This window comes from Haliaeetus albicilla, chromosome 4 (genome assembly GCF_947461875.1).
Source record: "Haliaeetus albicilla chromosome 4, bHalAlb1.1, whole genome shotgun sequence".
Lineage (NCBI taxonomy): Eukaryota > Metazoa > Chordata > Aves > Accipitriformes > Accipitridae > Haliaeetus > Haliaeetus albicilla.
Genome location: NC_091486.1, coordinates 45419581 through 45432595, shown reverse-complemented (window position 1 = coordinate 45432595; position 13015 = coordinate 45419581).

Here is a 13015-nt window from a genome sequence, read left to right as displayed (position 1 = left end):
CACCCTGTGCTTTGACCTGGAGCAGGAGGCTGAGCCGTTACGGTGGCAGCACGTGGAGCGGGAGTGGTGGGATCAGGAGAGCATGTCCACCTGTGGCAGTGAGTGATTAGCACACTGTGGTTTGTATGAGCAAATGTATCTAAAGATAAGTATATGCAATTTGCATTGTATGATTTGTTCCTCTGCGCACATTTTAGTTCCCGGTCCTTGTGCCTCTTTCTGTCTGACTTGCTACAAGCTTTGATTAATGAGCATCTGCTTTGTCTTACACAGAAATGCTCTGGTTGTACTGTGGGGTGAAGTGATGGTGGTGACAGGACTGTGCTAGGGCAGTGGGTCTCAGATCACACCTCTGTGGACCTGTTGTCTAAGTAACACTTCAAACGATGCAAGGCATCTGCCTGGGTCTGGAGGGTTTGTCTTTGCCTTCCCTTGACAAAGTCAGTCGTGCCTGGCCTTCACCAGCATGTCTGCATACAGCACCCCGACACAAGTGACACCAGACCGTGAATGCCCTCTCCTTGATGCTGCGAGAGCCAGTGGTCACATCACGTCATTGCAAGGGCTTGGACATGTGGACAAGGAGGTAATCTCCTTCCGCAGCACACCTTGCTCACACAAGCACCGTATTTGCTCTGTTAGCCACAGCCAACAGCGCCTTTGCCTGCTGCAACCCCCAATCCTCTTTCAAGGGCACTGCTTTCCAGAATGCAGCCCCTGTCTGGTAAGTATGACCTACCCTCCTCAGCCTTTGATGTGTGACCTTGCCTCTGGCCTTGTTAAAATGCATGTTTCTGAAATGAGCCCAGTTTAGCCAGGATGCAGCATTACACCGTCATTACTGATCGCACCTCTTACTTTCTCTCTGTCTCCCTGTAAATAATGTATCTTAATAACTAAGCATGCAGAGCAGGCTTCCTTTAACAGACATTGCCCCGAGTAGCCATGCTGAGGAAGCGCATTCACTCCTGCTATGCCTCAAAGCACTTCATTAGTACATCAGAAAAGGCCAGAAAAACAATGCAAATATTCTGATCAGCCAGTGCTTTTGGAAGGATTTACCATCCCTGCCTGGCCGTACCAAGTCCAGAGCATCTCCTTACACCCAGCTCTGCTGCAGCGTCATGTCTGAGCCTTTCTTGGGGGCTTTCTGTCCAGCTCCCCCTCCTTTGAAACCCCCCCAATGTGGCTCATGCACGCTCCCACCTGTGTCCTTGGGGCTGCAGGTTTAACCCCTCATGGACTGCAGGATGCTTCCCACCCCCTCCTTCTTCTGCTCCCCTTTTCCTAAGCTGCATCACTCTTCTCCTGGCTGGGACATTCTGCCCCTCCCTTGTGACAGCTCTGGTCAGATCACCAATCCTGGTCCTGTTGGGCACCACCAGTTTGGAAACTCTCCTATGAGAAACTGCTCCCTTTCCATCTGCAATGGTGATGTTGCTGCTGACAATGGGAGACCAGGTCAGGTCATCCCCGGTGCTGTTGGGGTGATACTCCAGGCAAAAAGAGCAAAGCATACATGGGAGATGTCCTCCATGGCTGGCCTGGAGAAGGTGGGCATGAACACCAGGCTGCTACTATCCATAATCCTGTCCCAGCAGCAGGCAAGAAATGCTCCCAGCACCAGGAAGCCTGGCTCCTGGGACTGCCATTAAATTTTCTCTCAAAGACTTGTCAGCAGCCATCAAGACTTGCTTTGCTCAGCCTGCCCTGTTAGCAGAGCAGCCAGAAATCAGGCAGGAGGACAAGATGTGGGTCAGCTGCAGAAATACCTGTGCCAAACACACCCACTGTCACAGGCACATTTTCCCCTGGTGTAACACTTTAAAAAAATAAACCAACAACTCTGTTTTGAGTGATAAGCCTCAGTGAAATGGATCCAGAGAAAAGTGTGTGGTGGATGTGTGCATGGGAGTGTGTGACTGTCCTTGCTATATCTGTATTTGTATAGCATATTTGTGCATCCATGTGTGTCTGCATGCCACAGCTCCTGCTGCGATTCATGTTTCCGTCACATGTGTGTCCATACACATATGCAACCCTTCCTGCTGTGCCCTACACCTAGGGTGTATGAGTAGTGCCCCGTGCACGTGAGTGGGTGACAGCACTTGTCTTTACAGAGTGTACAAACCGTTCACACATGAGGGTGCTGTGTTTGATTCCCTCTGTGTTTGCCTGTGCCTGCATGCACCCTGTACGTGTGTGTGTGTGTGTGCAATGCACACGCATGTGCTCTGCAGGCAGCTCTTCCCACTGCAATCCATGCCCATTCGCCTGGCTGTCAGGACCAGTCCTCCCACCAGACCCAGAGTAGGGACTTGAGCTTAAAAGTCTATTAAAAGCTTGAAAAACAACATCCTGCTTCCCCTGCTTTTCAAATTGCCGGTGTCTTTCAATCCCTTAGTCACGGCACAAGGGGTTTGGGGTCAGCACAGGACCAGGACCCATCCGTCTTTCTCCACAAACTACTGGGCTAAGCATTCTGCCCTGCAAACTGGGTAGCAAGGATCACCCTACCTGGGGAGTACAAATCTCCATGCAGCCTCCACAGGATGAGGGGCTGGGCTGAAGTGCACTGGTGTGTTAAATAACCCCTTCCTTGCCAAAAAGAAAACCATGCCTCTGGTGCAATCCCTGAAATGAGAGCTGAGGGAGGCTCAAAGGCTGGAAGAGTTGATCTGAGATGTCCAGAGAAGATCCATGTCCATGGGCCATGCCTGTCTACAGGGTCACAATGACTCCACCTCTGTGCCCACTAACTGGAAATTCTGTGGGATGTGAAGGCTGATGATGATAAGCAAAGTCACCATCACTGCCAGGGGCCCAGTCAAACCAGTACTATTCCACTCTTGCTTTGCTGAGCAAGCCTGGAGCTGCACTTGCGAAGCCAGTGTGCTCCTTTGCACAAGACTCTTCCCCTGGAAAGCCCCTTACTTGCACTGAGTGGTTAACACCAGCCGAATTTGCCACGATTCAAAGTGTTATTACAATGAATGTGAGCGTGAATTAATAATGGCACTTTGAAGCCGCTCTCTGTGCTTGCCTGCATCCCTCCTGCTGCATGACCGGCTCTGTGCTGCCGAGGAACTGCATACATGCTGCTTCATTTTGCAATAATAACAGCCTTCTGCTAAGAGAGATAAACAGCATGGGAAAGTTTTGCTGGCAAAACACAACTCCAAATGAACTGCTAAAAATGGTTCACAAAAGGCTATTTCCAGCTACTCCACCCAGCTGGAGCCAGCTCTCCTCCCTGTCTGTTGTCATCGCAGAGGATGCATCTGCATCTGTCACAGGAGGGTTACTGCACAGAGAAAGGAGGCAGGGAAGAGTGCAGGCAGCAGCTCGCTGAGAAGGTTTGGGAGAGCCAGAAAAGGGGCTGCAGCCATGTGCCTCAGAGTTCATGCACGAGGTGCGGACAGGGGACACAGCCATGTCAACCGTGTCTCCAGACGGCATCGCTGGCACAGCCCATCCAGGCTGGGAGGTGTGTGCAGGCACCGTCCCCATCCTCCAGCGACCTCCTGCACTCTCCTGCTCTCTTCCCTGGCCGCTCAGCACAGGCCCCAGGCTGGCCCATTGATGCTGTCAAGCCCTGGAAAGCAAGTCCCAGCAGTGCCTTTCCCCGGCTGCTGCTGCTGCTCATTCATGCAGGGGTCTCATCAAAATGCAGAGCATCCTTTACTTCTGGCTGGCTTACAGTAAGCAGTTGTCAGACGCTTCTATAATCCCAGGTATAATAAACCTTCCCTGGCTCCCTGATTCCTGTATCTTTCATGTGAGCCAGCTGTGCATGAGGAAAGCACTTTGCATGCAGATTATTTATCTGTCCTCAGTCTGATCCAAATAACACCCCCCTAAGCACAATCAGACAGCAACAGCTCCTCCTTCCAGAGGCTGCTTTTAGGACACTGGAGTGAGAGTTTGCACTCACAGGTGTCATCCCATGAAGAACCATTTAGGGTCAGCTGCAAATCTGCTTGTGCATGTGTTGCCGAAAAACTCGGAATAAAGAACTTATCAACACCAATTTAGTGTAGATAAGCAGACACTTCTTTATTGACGGCTGGGTGCGTGGGTGAGTCCTCTCACGAACCATGCACACCTGAACACCAAAATCATACACCTTATATTAAACTTATTCATATGTATTCATTAGATTTCCGAGAAATGTTATGCATATTCATTAGATTTCTGGGAAGTTATTAGCATATGTAAATGTCCTTTACGCAGGTGCAGTGAAGGTCTCTGGTGGTCTTCAGAAGCCCTCTGGTGGTCTTCCATAGTCTTCCTCACTTTGTCCGATAGCTGACCTTTCATGTGATTCTGCGCAGTACGATTTTTGCCATCATGTATTAGATTTACATAAAATACATTCAATGGTAATTCTTGAATTTAATATTTCTAGTGATTGGCCCTCAGTCACACCACCTTATCAATATTCTTATACTAAAACAATCATTGGTTAATCTCACTTAACTCTACTGATTGGAATTCTCGTTAATTAGATTGAAGTAAATCTTTACCAAAGCTTCCATGGTTAACTGATTTCAGACAATACTCGAATTCTTATAGTTACACATAATACATTTTCTTAAGTTCCTAAGTTCCTATTAATTTAAAATTCTGACATCTGTTATCTAAGTTCTAAATGTTCCTACTAGATGATTTTAACCAATTCCTCCGGCCTTGGTACAGGGCTATACAGGGGATTTCACAGCAGCTGTTAGTTGTTGGTTAAATGTATAGAATGCAATATATAATTTTGCTAAAATATTTCTTATAGTTCCATATTCCTATTAAAATTAAATATGATTAATTCTAACTAATAACAAATCAGTAACACATGTACAGGACCACAACCTCTCTGCAGGGCTCTGGAAGTTGTCTGAAGAGCAGGACTGAGCCATCACAGGGCACTGGTGCAAATTTATCACTAGCACTCATGCAGAGGGAGATATCTGGTTAAGATGGATGCCCTGGAGTGCTTTTCTCCAGCTTGCAGTCTTGCCAGCTTTCTCGTGGGGTGGATGTCCTGCTGCTGGTTCCCATTTGTTCCTCCCCTGCAAAGACCCTGTAGAGTTGGATTAGAAAGGAGCAGGATCAGCTCTGCTGAGAGTACTGCTCAGGCAGAAAGGCACAGGAGAAACACTGCCTCGGAGATGCCAGAAACACAGGAGCCCTGAGCAGTACAGCCCTGGGGGCTTAGAGGCGACAATTGGCAAACCAGTTTGATTAGAAATTAAGCAGCATCCAAAGCAAAGTGTGATATTTAATAAAGGGTGAGGAGATGCAGCGCAGCCCAAGCGACAGGCTGTCAGCTTGGAAGCCCCGAGACCTGTGGCATAGCATGAGGGAAGGCTCCCCATCCCTGGGCACAGCTCAGGCACACAGGGCATACAGAAAGTCATAGCTGCTGCTCAGCACACCTCTGGACCTCAGAGGCTCAGGGGAAAGGCTGCTATGCCAAGTGACATTTATAGTCTATGCCCCTAAGTCTCTCAGAAATTTAGAAAGGCTCCTCAGTGTCACCCTGGGGGGGGTGCTGGTGGACCCCTTGCTCTGCCCCAAACCTATTCCAGACCTCCAAATCAGGCCTGGCTTAAAAAATACAATTTATTTTGGATTCCCATTCTCAGCTTTTGATGTCTAAACTGACAGCGGCCTTTTGATAATGTTTTGGGGATCTTCCTTCACCAGATGGGCAAAAATGTACTTGTTTTAGGTGGAAACTGAGTTTTATACTTAATCTCATGACTTGAGGAAGTGGGGCTTTAAAAAATACATCTTTATCAGAGGACCTGAAAGAAAGGGAGTATCCCTTCCTGATTCTCCTCTGAGAGAAAGGCATGGCCAGAGAGGGAACAATGATTTTTGCTTTTGAGGAGCAGGTCTCAATGGAAAGTCAAGCAGATATCACCGCAGGGCTGCAGACAACAGCAGTCTCTCACCTCCAGATCCAAACCACAAAGTAACTGGGACACTGAAAGAGAGGCTTTGCATGTCATGCACTGAGCTTGCAAGATCCCAGAGGAGCAGGAGGATGTTCATCTCCTGGAAGAACAACATCATAGCCAGAGTTTCTTAGTCTTCTCTCCAAAAAGGGGATTTTTCTCTCTCTGTCTATATATCCAGCAGACACAGCACTCAGGGTCTGCAGCGGGGTCCTCGTAACCACAGCAGACACGAGTGCAGGTGGTTCCTATGCTGATTCCCAATCTTTTTGTCATTAAATTTGCAGTTTCAGTATTTATTGCTAGTGGGAAACATATTATGCTGGATCTAACAGCTGAGAGAGGTGAGACTGCCGCAGCTCCCTGTCCCCAGGTCCAACCAGTAGTGAGGCTGAAGATGTGTGTTCCCAGCAGGCACACACATGTAAAGCACACATGTACTTCATATATACCTATATACCCATATACCTAGCCAGTCACACAGGTCACAGACAGACACTCAGAGCACCCACACGAACATCAACAGCACCAATGGCCTCATTCTTCTCCCCTCTCTGGCTGACATATTCTCCACTAGTGAGAAAATATATATATATATGTATATATTTTCTCCATTTATATATACACACACACATATATGTGCAATGTGGATCCCGCCAGCAGCTCTCCTCAGACACCCAGTTTGCCCATAAATCAAAAAATGCTCTTCCCCTGCATCCCATGATGGGTCTCATACCACCAAGCAGCAAACCCCTTGGTCCAAAAGATGACCTGGGGAGCTGCTCGCAGTGACTCCTGGTGATGGGTTTCACATCTGGACGCTGGGGCTGATGTCCCTGTGCTCTACTGGGCTAGGGGAGATTGGCCTTTGATGGGCTGATGGCTCTCCTGATGAGTCTGGGAGTAGCCCCAGGGTGTTGTTTGGGCTCCCTCTCCTGTCATTGTCTCTTTGTGCTCCTTTTTGTGTGTGCAGATGAGCTTTTAACATCTACTCTTATCTTTAAGTGTGACAGACCTTAACCCCTCTGGGAGCCAGGAGTGGGTGAGGGATCACCTTAGGCAGAGCCCTTCCAGCAGGCAGAGGGCAGGCAGGGTGCAGGTCCAGGGTGCAGGCAGGTACTGTGTGCTGGGTTTGGCTGGGATGGAGTTAATTTTCTTCATAGTAGCTAGTCCAAGGCTATGTTTTGGATTTTGGCAGTGCAGGAGTGTCCTTCCTTCCCCCTTAATTCATGTTTCCATGAGCAATTTCACAGCTGCATATGTGCATCTAATGGAAGATCTTTCCTCAGCATCTCAACACTGGGAAATGCTCTTGGTACCACATCCAGTAGGATGGTAAGCGGCATGTCTTGTGCCCCATGGGCTGTCTGAGCCTTGCCGGTGTGTGGACAGTGCTTTGCAGGGGCCTGAAGTGCAATTTCTTGCCCAATTTGCCCAGGTCTTCCCTTCAGTGGTTTGCAAAGCCTATTTTCCACCAGCCCTAGCTATTGGCATGCACTGCTGCTGTGGCTGCACACACAGAGACACACAGAGTTTAAATTCAGGGAAGACGTCCTGTCTAGCACAAGGTATGAATTGTCACTCATTCACTTTCTGATCAAGCACCTAGCTAAAACCTTCCAGAAATGTGCCCAGCCTGGATCTGAAGGCAGCAGGCAAAGGGAAAGCAAGGAGGGTCAGTGCCCATATCCCCACTGTACAGTCAAGGATGCCAAGGGACCATAGCACAGTGATATAGCCAGCCAGCTGCCATCAATCACAGGGCCTTAGCAGAGGCTTCTGAGTATTTAAATCATTAATTAAGATTAATGAAATTCCGCTTTTGCAGTTTATCTAAGTGCATGTTCCGAAACTGAAACCCGGTCATTAATTAGTGAGTGAGACAATTTGAAGGGCTCAGTAAAATCCCCTCTTAAGCCCCAGCGAGGCACATCAGCATGGCTCCAAGTGGAAGGATATGGCCCTACCCAGGGGATGGATGCTACACCAGAGCAGGATAGGTGACACTTGAGAAGAGACACAGACACACGGTCCCACCAGTATGGGCTTTTAGGGGATTAGGGAGGTCCATCCAGCTCAGGACTGAGAATGGGAGACACAACTTGCTAATCTTCTTGTACCGTTGCGACAAATGAGAGGTTCCATTTGGCCTTCCCAGATAAATTAATTTGAAAAGCTTGGGGATTACTGCAAGGATTAGAGCTCCCTAGAAATCCCACGGTCTGATCTGCCCATCCCGAGGCTCTTGAAACCTCCTCGTGAAGACTAATGTAAATAAATATGTTCCATTACAGGATGAATCTGAACTGGTGTCCTGGTTTCAGCTGGGATAGAGTTAATTGCCTTCCTAGGAGCTGGTATAATGCTATGTTTTGAGTGCGGTATGAGAAGAATGTTGATAACACACTGATGTTTTCAGTTGTTGCTAAGTAGTGTTTAGTCTAAAGTCAAGGATTTTTCAGCTTCTCATGCCCAGCCAGCAGGAAGGCTGGAGGGGAACAAGAATTTGGGAGGGGACACAGCCAGGACAGCTGACCCAAACTGGCCAACAGGGTATTCCATACCATGTGATGTCATGTCCAGTATATAGACTGGGGCAAGTGGGGTTGTGGGGAATCGCTGCTCGGGAACTAACTGGACGTCGGTGGGCAGGTGGTAAGCAATTGCATTGTGCATCACTTGTATATTCTAATCCTTTTATTATTATTATTATCATCATCATTATCATTATCAGTTTCTTCTTTTCTGTTCTATTAAACTGTTCTTATCTCAACCCGTGAGTTTTACTTCTTTTTTTTTTCTGATTCTCTCCCCCATCCCACTGGGGAGGGGCGGTGAGTGAGTGGTTATGTGGTGCTTAGTTGCTGGCTGGGGTTAAACCACAACAACTGGAAATAAAAATGAGCAGTCTGTGTAACGTGAAATACTGCATGAAGCCCAGCTGTAGGGTCCTGCATGTGTCAGCTTGTGCTCATCCTCATGCTAGGACATCTGTGTTCACCAGACCCAGATCCAGAGGACCAGGACCCACTGGCCAGAGGCAGCCACCTTCCACCATCCTGTGTTCCTCTGGTGCCACGTGTAGTTCCCCAGGGACCTCCTGGGTGAACATCTCTAGTGGTAGGCACAGGACCACAGTTGCCTTCTGCCTCCCAGTGCAAACTTCCCCCCAGATCTGGAGTTTGGAGATGAGCTTCAGGGCATGGCTTATGGCAACTCACTAGGGTGTTTGAGAAAATAGTGTTACAGAATGACCTTCTCCACAGTGCAATAAAACAGATACACTGGCAGTAAATTGCATCAATTACAGGGAACTCAGTAATTAATTAGAAGCCAGGAGTCTTCCCATCCCTCAGTGCAGCTCTGAAATTAAGAGTCTGAGTGAAGAATAACTTCCAGGCCGGGGAGTCGGTGCTGGGGCTGCCGTGCAATTGCCCCCCACACAGAGACTCAACGAGGACAGCAATTGCCTCCTAGATGTTGATCGATTTGCTTTTGAGTTGGCAGCAAGGACACGGGTTTGACCTCTGCCTGCAGAGAGGAGGGAGAGGACTTCAGGCAGCGCCTGCGGGAGGGGATCCTGAGCAGTTAATGCCACTGCAAGTGGAAAAGTGTCTGCCCAGGTCGGAAAGAGGCTGCCTCCTTGTTGGAAAGTGATGGAGGTGATTGGGAAGAGGAGGGTGAACTTATAGGGAGCACAGCAGAAAGAGAGAGGTTGAGGTCTGTTCACGGAGGGTTATAAGCTAATGAAAGTGCCTGAGAGGATGCTGTATGCATGTGGACCACAGGAGTGCTGAGGATACCGGTGCTGCTGCCCTCTGCCTGCCTGGGGAACCAGAGCCCAGCGAGCTGCCGAAATCAAAGCCTTTACTTCTGCTGCTGAGGAACTCAAGCACGGGCCAGAGGGACAAGGACGCGTTGTGACCTCCAGCCTACTGCAGGCTGAATACATCCCTGCCTTGAAAACGTCAGGCCTGGCTCTGCATGGCATTGCTGCAGCTTGGCTGGGCTATTCCTCGGCAAATCCACTAAGCCGGAGGTTGGCTAATGGTGCCTGCGAGGCACCCGCTGGGGTCCTGCCAGCCAGAAGCAAAGGCAATCAAAGCCTCCAAAGCAGCAATCAGACACCCTCCAAATTGAGCGGACGTGAGAAGTGAGTTTGCAACTTCAGATCGATCTGGCGGCCAAGGTCAGTTAGAGGGAAGCTGAGTTCCTGGAGAAGCCACTGTGGAAAATGAGTTGTAATAGAAAGAAGTTGTAATAGTCTCCAGCCGGCACGGACCTCCAGCTGCCGCTGACCCAGTTAACACTAATGCTCGCCTGCAGGAAACTTCCACTCCATTTTCGAGCCATTATGTCGGGGAAACCAGACCATGGCATGGAGATTAGCCTGGGAAGGGCACGTGATGCTCTGGCAGCCGTTAGGATCTGGCCATGCACAGGGTGCAGGAAGGGTCCATGCTGGTCATCTCAGCCCAGTGGAAAGCACAACATTGCTACAAATGAGTGCACAGTCATCCCCCCTTCACTGGATTGAGCACATCCTTGTCTGGTGGAGGGATTCATGATGGTCTTGCCATGGCCTGATGGTCCCAGAGAGTGCAAAACCTCGCATACCCAGAACTGAGGCATCAAAACACAAAGCCGAGAGGAGAACCTTGTGTCTCCCCCCCCAATATAGCCATCACTTTGGATTTGGAAAGGAATCTCATGCTGTCCATGGTGTCTCTCAGACTCTTGTCTCCTGAGCCCATAGCATAAAGCCAAGAGGTGGAGGAAGGACCAGGATTTGTCTTTTTTTTCTGTTGCCTTGTAGTTTTCAAGCCATTTTTTAAAACCTTTAGGATGTTTAGAAGATACTGTGGACTCTCCCTTCTTGGCCTACAAGAACCACCACCTTCTGCACATGGGATGAACAGGCTGGGGACTCCCTGCTGGAGTAGGGAAAGGGTTGGGATGGGGAGCGGTGGGCACCAGCCTGAATGTAAGCAAACCACAGATAAGATAAACTACTACATTAGGGGGACTGTGGCCAAGGTCAAGGGAAATTATTCATCCTTACGATCAGCAGTGGGGAGGCCACCCTGCTGGGCTGTGCTTAGCCAGGTGAAGAGGGTGATGTGGGATCTAATCACAGCTGCAGCTACTTGGGAGCAATTCCAAGGAAGATAGAGCCAAACACATATCACTAGTGCCCAATGATGTAACAAGGGACAGTGGTCACACATTGGACCTTCAAATATTTGGGACAGACATTAGGAAACTCTTCTTCACCTGAGCCTGGTACAGCCCTGAGACAGGTCCCCAGAGCAATGGGAGATCTCGGTCCTTGGAGGGTTTCAAGACTTAGGTAGGCAAAGCCACTGCCGCCCTGATCTAGTGTTGGGAATAGTTCTGCCATGAGCAAGCAGCTGGACAGGAGATTGCAGAGGTCCTTTCACCAGCCCTGCTGGGTTTTACAGCCCTGTGCCTGCTGAACATCACTTTTCTCCTGGCTGGACTTCAGTCCAGGGATGCCCTGCCACAGAGTGGTACAGGCACTTTTCCCCTAGATTTGCAGAGGTCCTGTTTGGCTCCCTGCTCCTCAGCCCAGCCGCAGTGCCTGTTGCTGGCTTATGGCACTTTGATCTCTTTTACTTATCTTGAGTGATCTCTCTTATTGATCTTGAGATGGACAGAATTGCATCCTGGATGCATCCGTTGACTTTTGATGGAGCCCTGAGCGGTGGGAAGAAGCCAAACACAGGCCGTGGTGCCAATCAGACTGGTATCCCATACAATGGGCCAGATGTTCCTTGCAGCCCATAGTCCTGGGTCTGCACACTTTTCACCATGCCAGGCTAACCAGCCCTCTTCAGGGATCTGTGTGAGTAGCCTTTGGCCACGGGCAGACCCTACCATTCCACAAAAGACTTTTGCTTCCTCCGTTTGCCCTTCTCCCCTGGGGGAACCAGCCGCAGAGCAACATCAGCCCTGCCAGGCACACCTCGGCACTGCAAAGCATGGACTCCTGTTGCATGCCTCCGGGCTCCTGGTGTGTTGTCAGCATAGCTCTGGGCACCCTGCTCTGATCCCATCTTATTTATGGCACATCCTTCCTGTCTTCTCGCTGCTATTATTGCCTGAAATGTTGTAATTTAGATTCCGGCTGTGTTTGATTGCAAACTCTCCCAATCTACAAATTTCAGTGACAAGCACTAGAGCAGCTCATTTACATGCCAAAGAGATCAATCCGGAACTGCTCGTTACACAAGCGAATAAATAAATAACGGATACATTAAAGAATGGGAAACAATCAGCCAAATTAACCAATAGGTGTCGAATAATGACAAGCCCTGACATCCTTAACAGAGAACAGGAGGAGGAGGGATGGGACAAGCTTTCCCAGCATTGCCCAGGGCTGCTCAGCACTCATCTATCTCTTCTCTTCTCATCCCATGAGCCAACAGGGATGTGCATCAATGCCAGGAGAGAGTGAGCAAGGGCTGGAGCGTGAAATCCTTGCTTTTAAATCCCATACCTGTCTTTGCACCTCACACATGCTCCATGTAGGCATCTGTCATAAGAATAACACATCCCCTGGGAAAGCAATTAAAATATTTTAGACATCATGTGGCAAGTGGCCTTGCAGCCTGATTTTCAGCTGACATCTCAGGAAATCCTTCCAGGGCACCTGAACCATCCCAGCTTCTTGTTTCATTGATTGAAGCATGGGAGACTTCAGAATTCATGCAAACACCATTGCATTGCCCAGGAATGGTGGTCAGCAGCATGGGTTGAGCATTTTGGGGCAGGCCAGCTCAACAGCTACAAAAAACAGTTTGCATGGTTATTCAGGCATCATTAAGTCTCCAATGACTGCAGAAGCACGGATGCTCCGAGCTGTCCTGCCTTCCTAGTGGGTTGTGGGTGGCAGACTGGGATGCCAGTGACTGGCAGCAGAGGTGTGTGTAGTACCTGCCAGTACTGCTGATCTCCCACCACCCGCCTTTGTCTCTGTGTCCTGTAGAGTGACAGGTAGGTGCTAGCTACTTGATTTATCCTCCTCTGGCAGCTCCTGC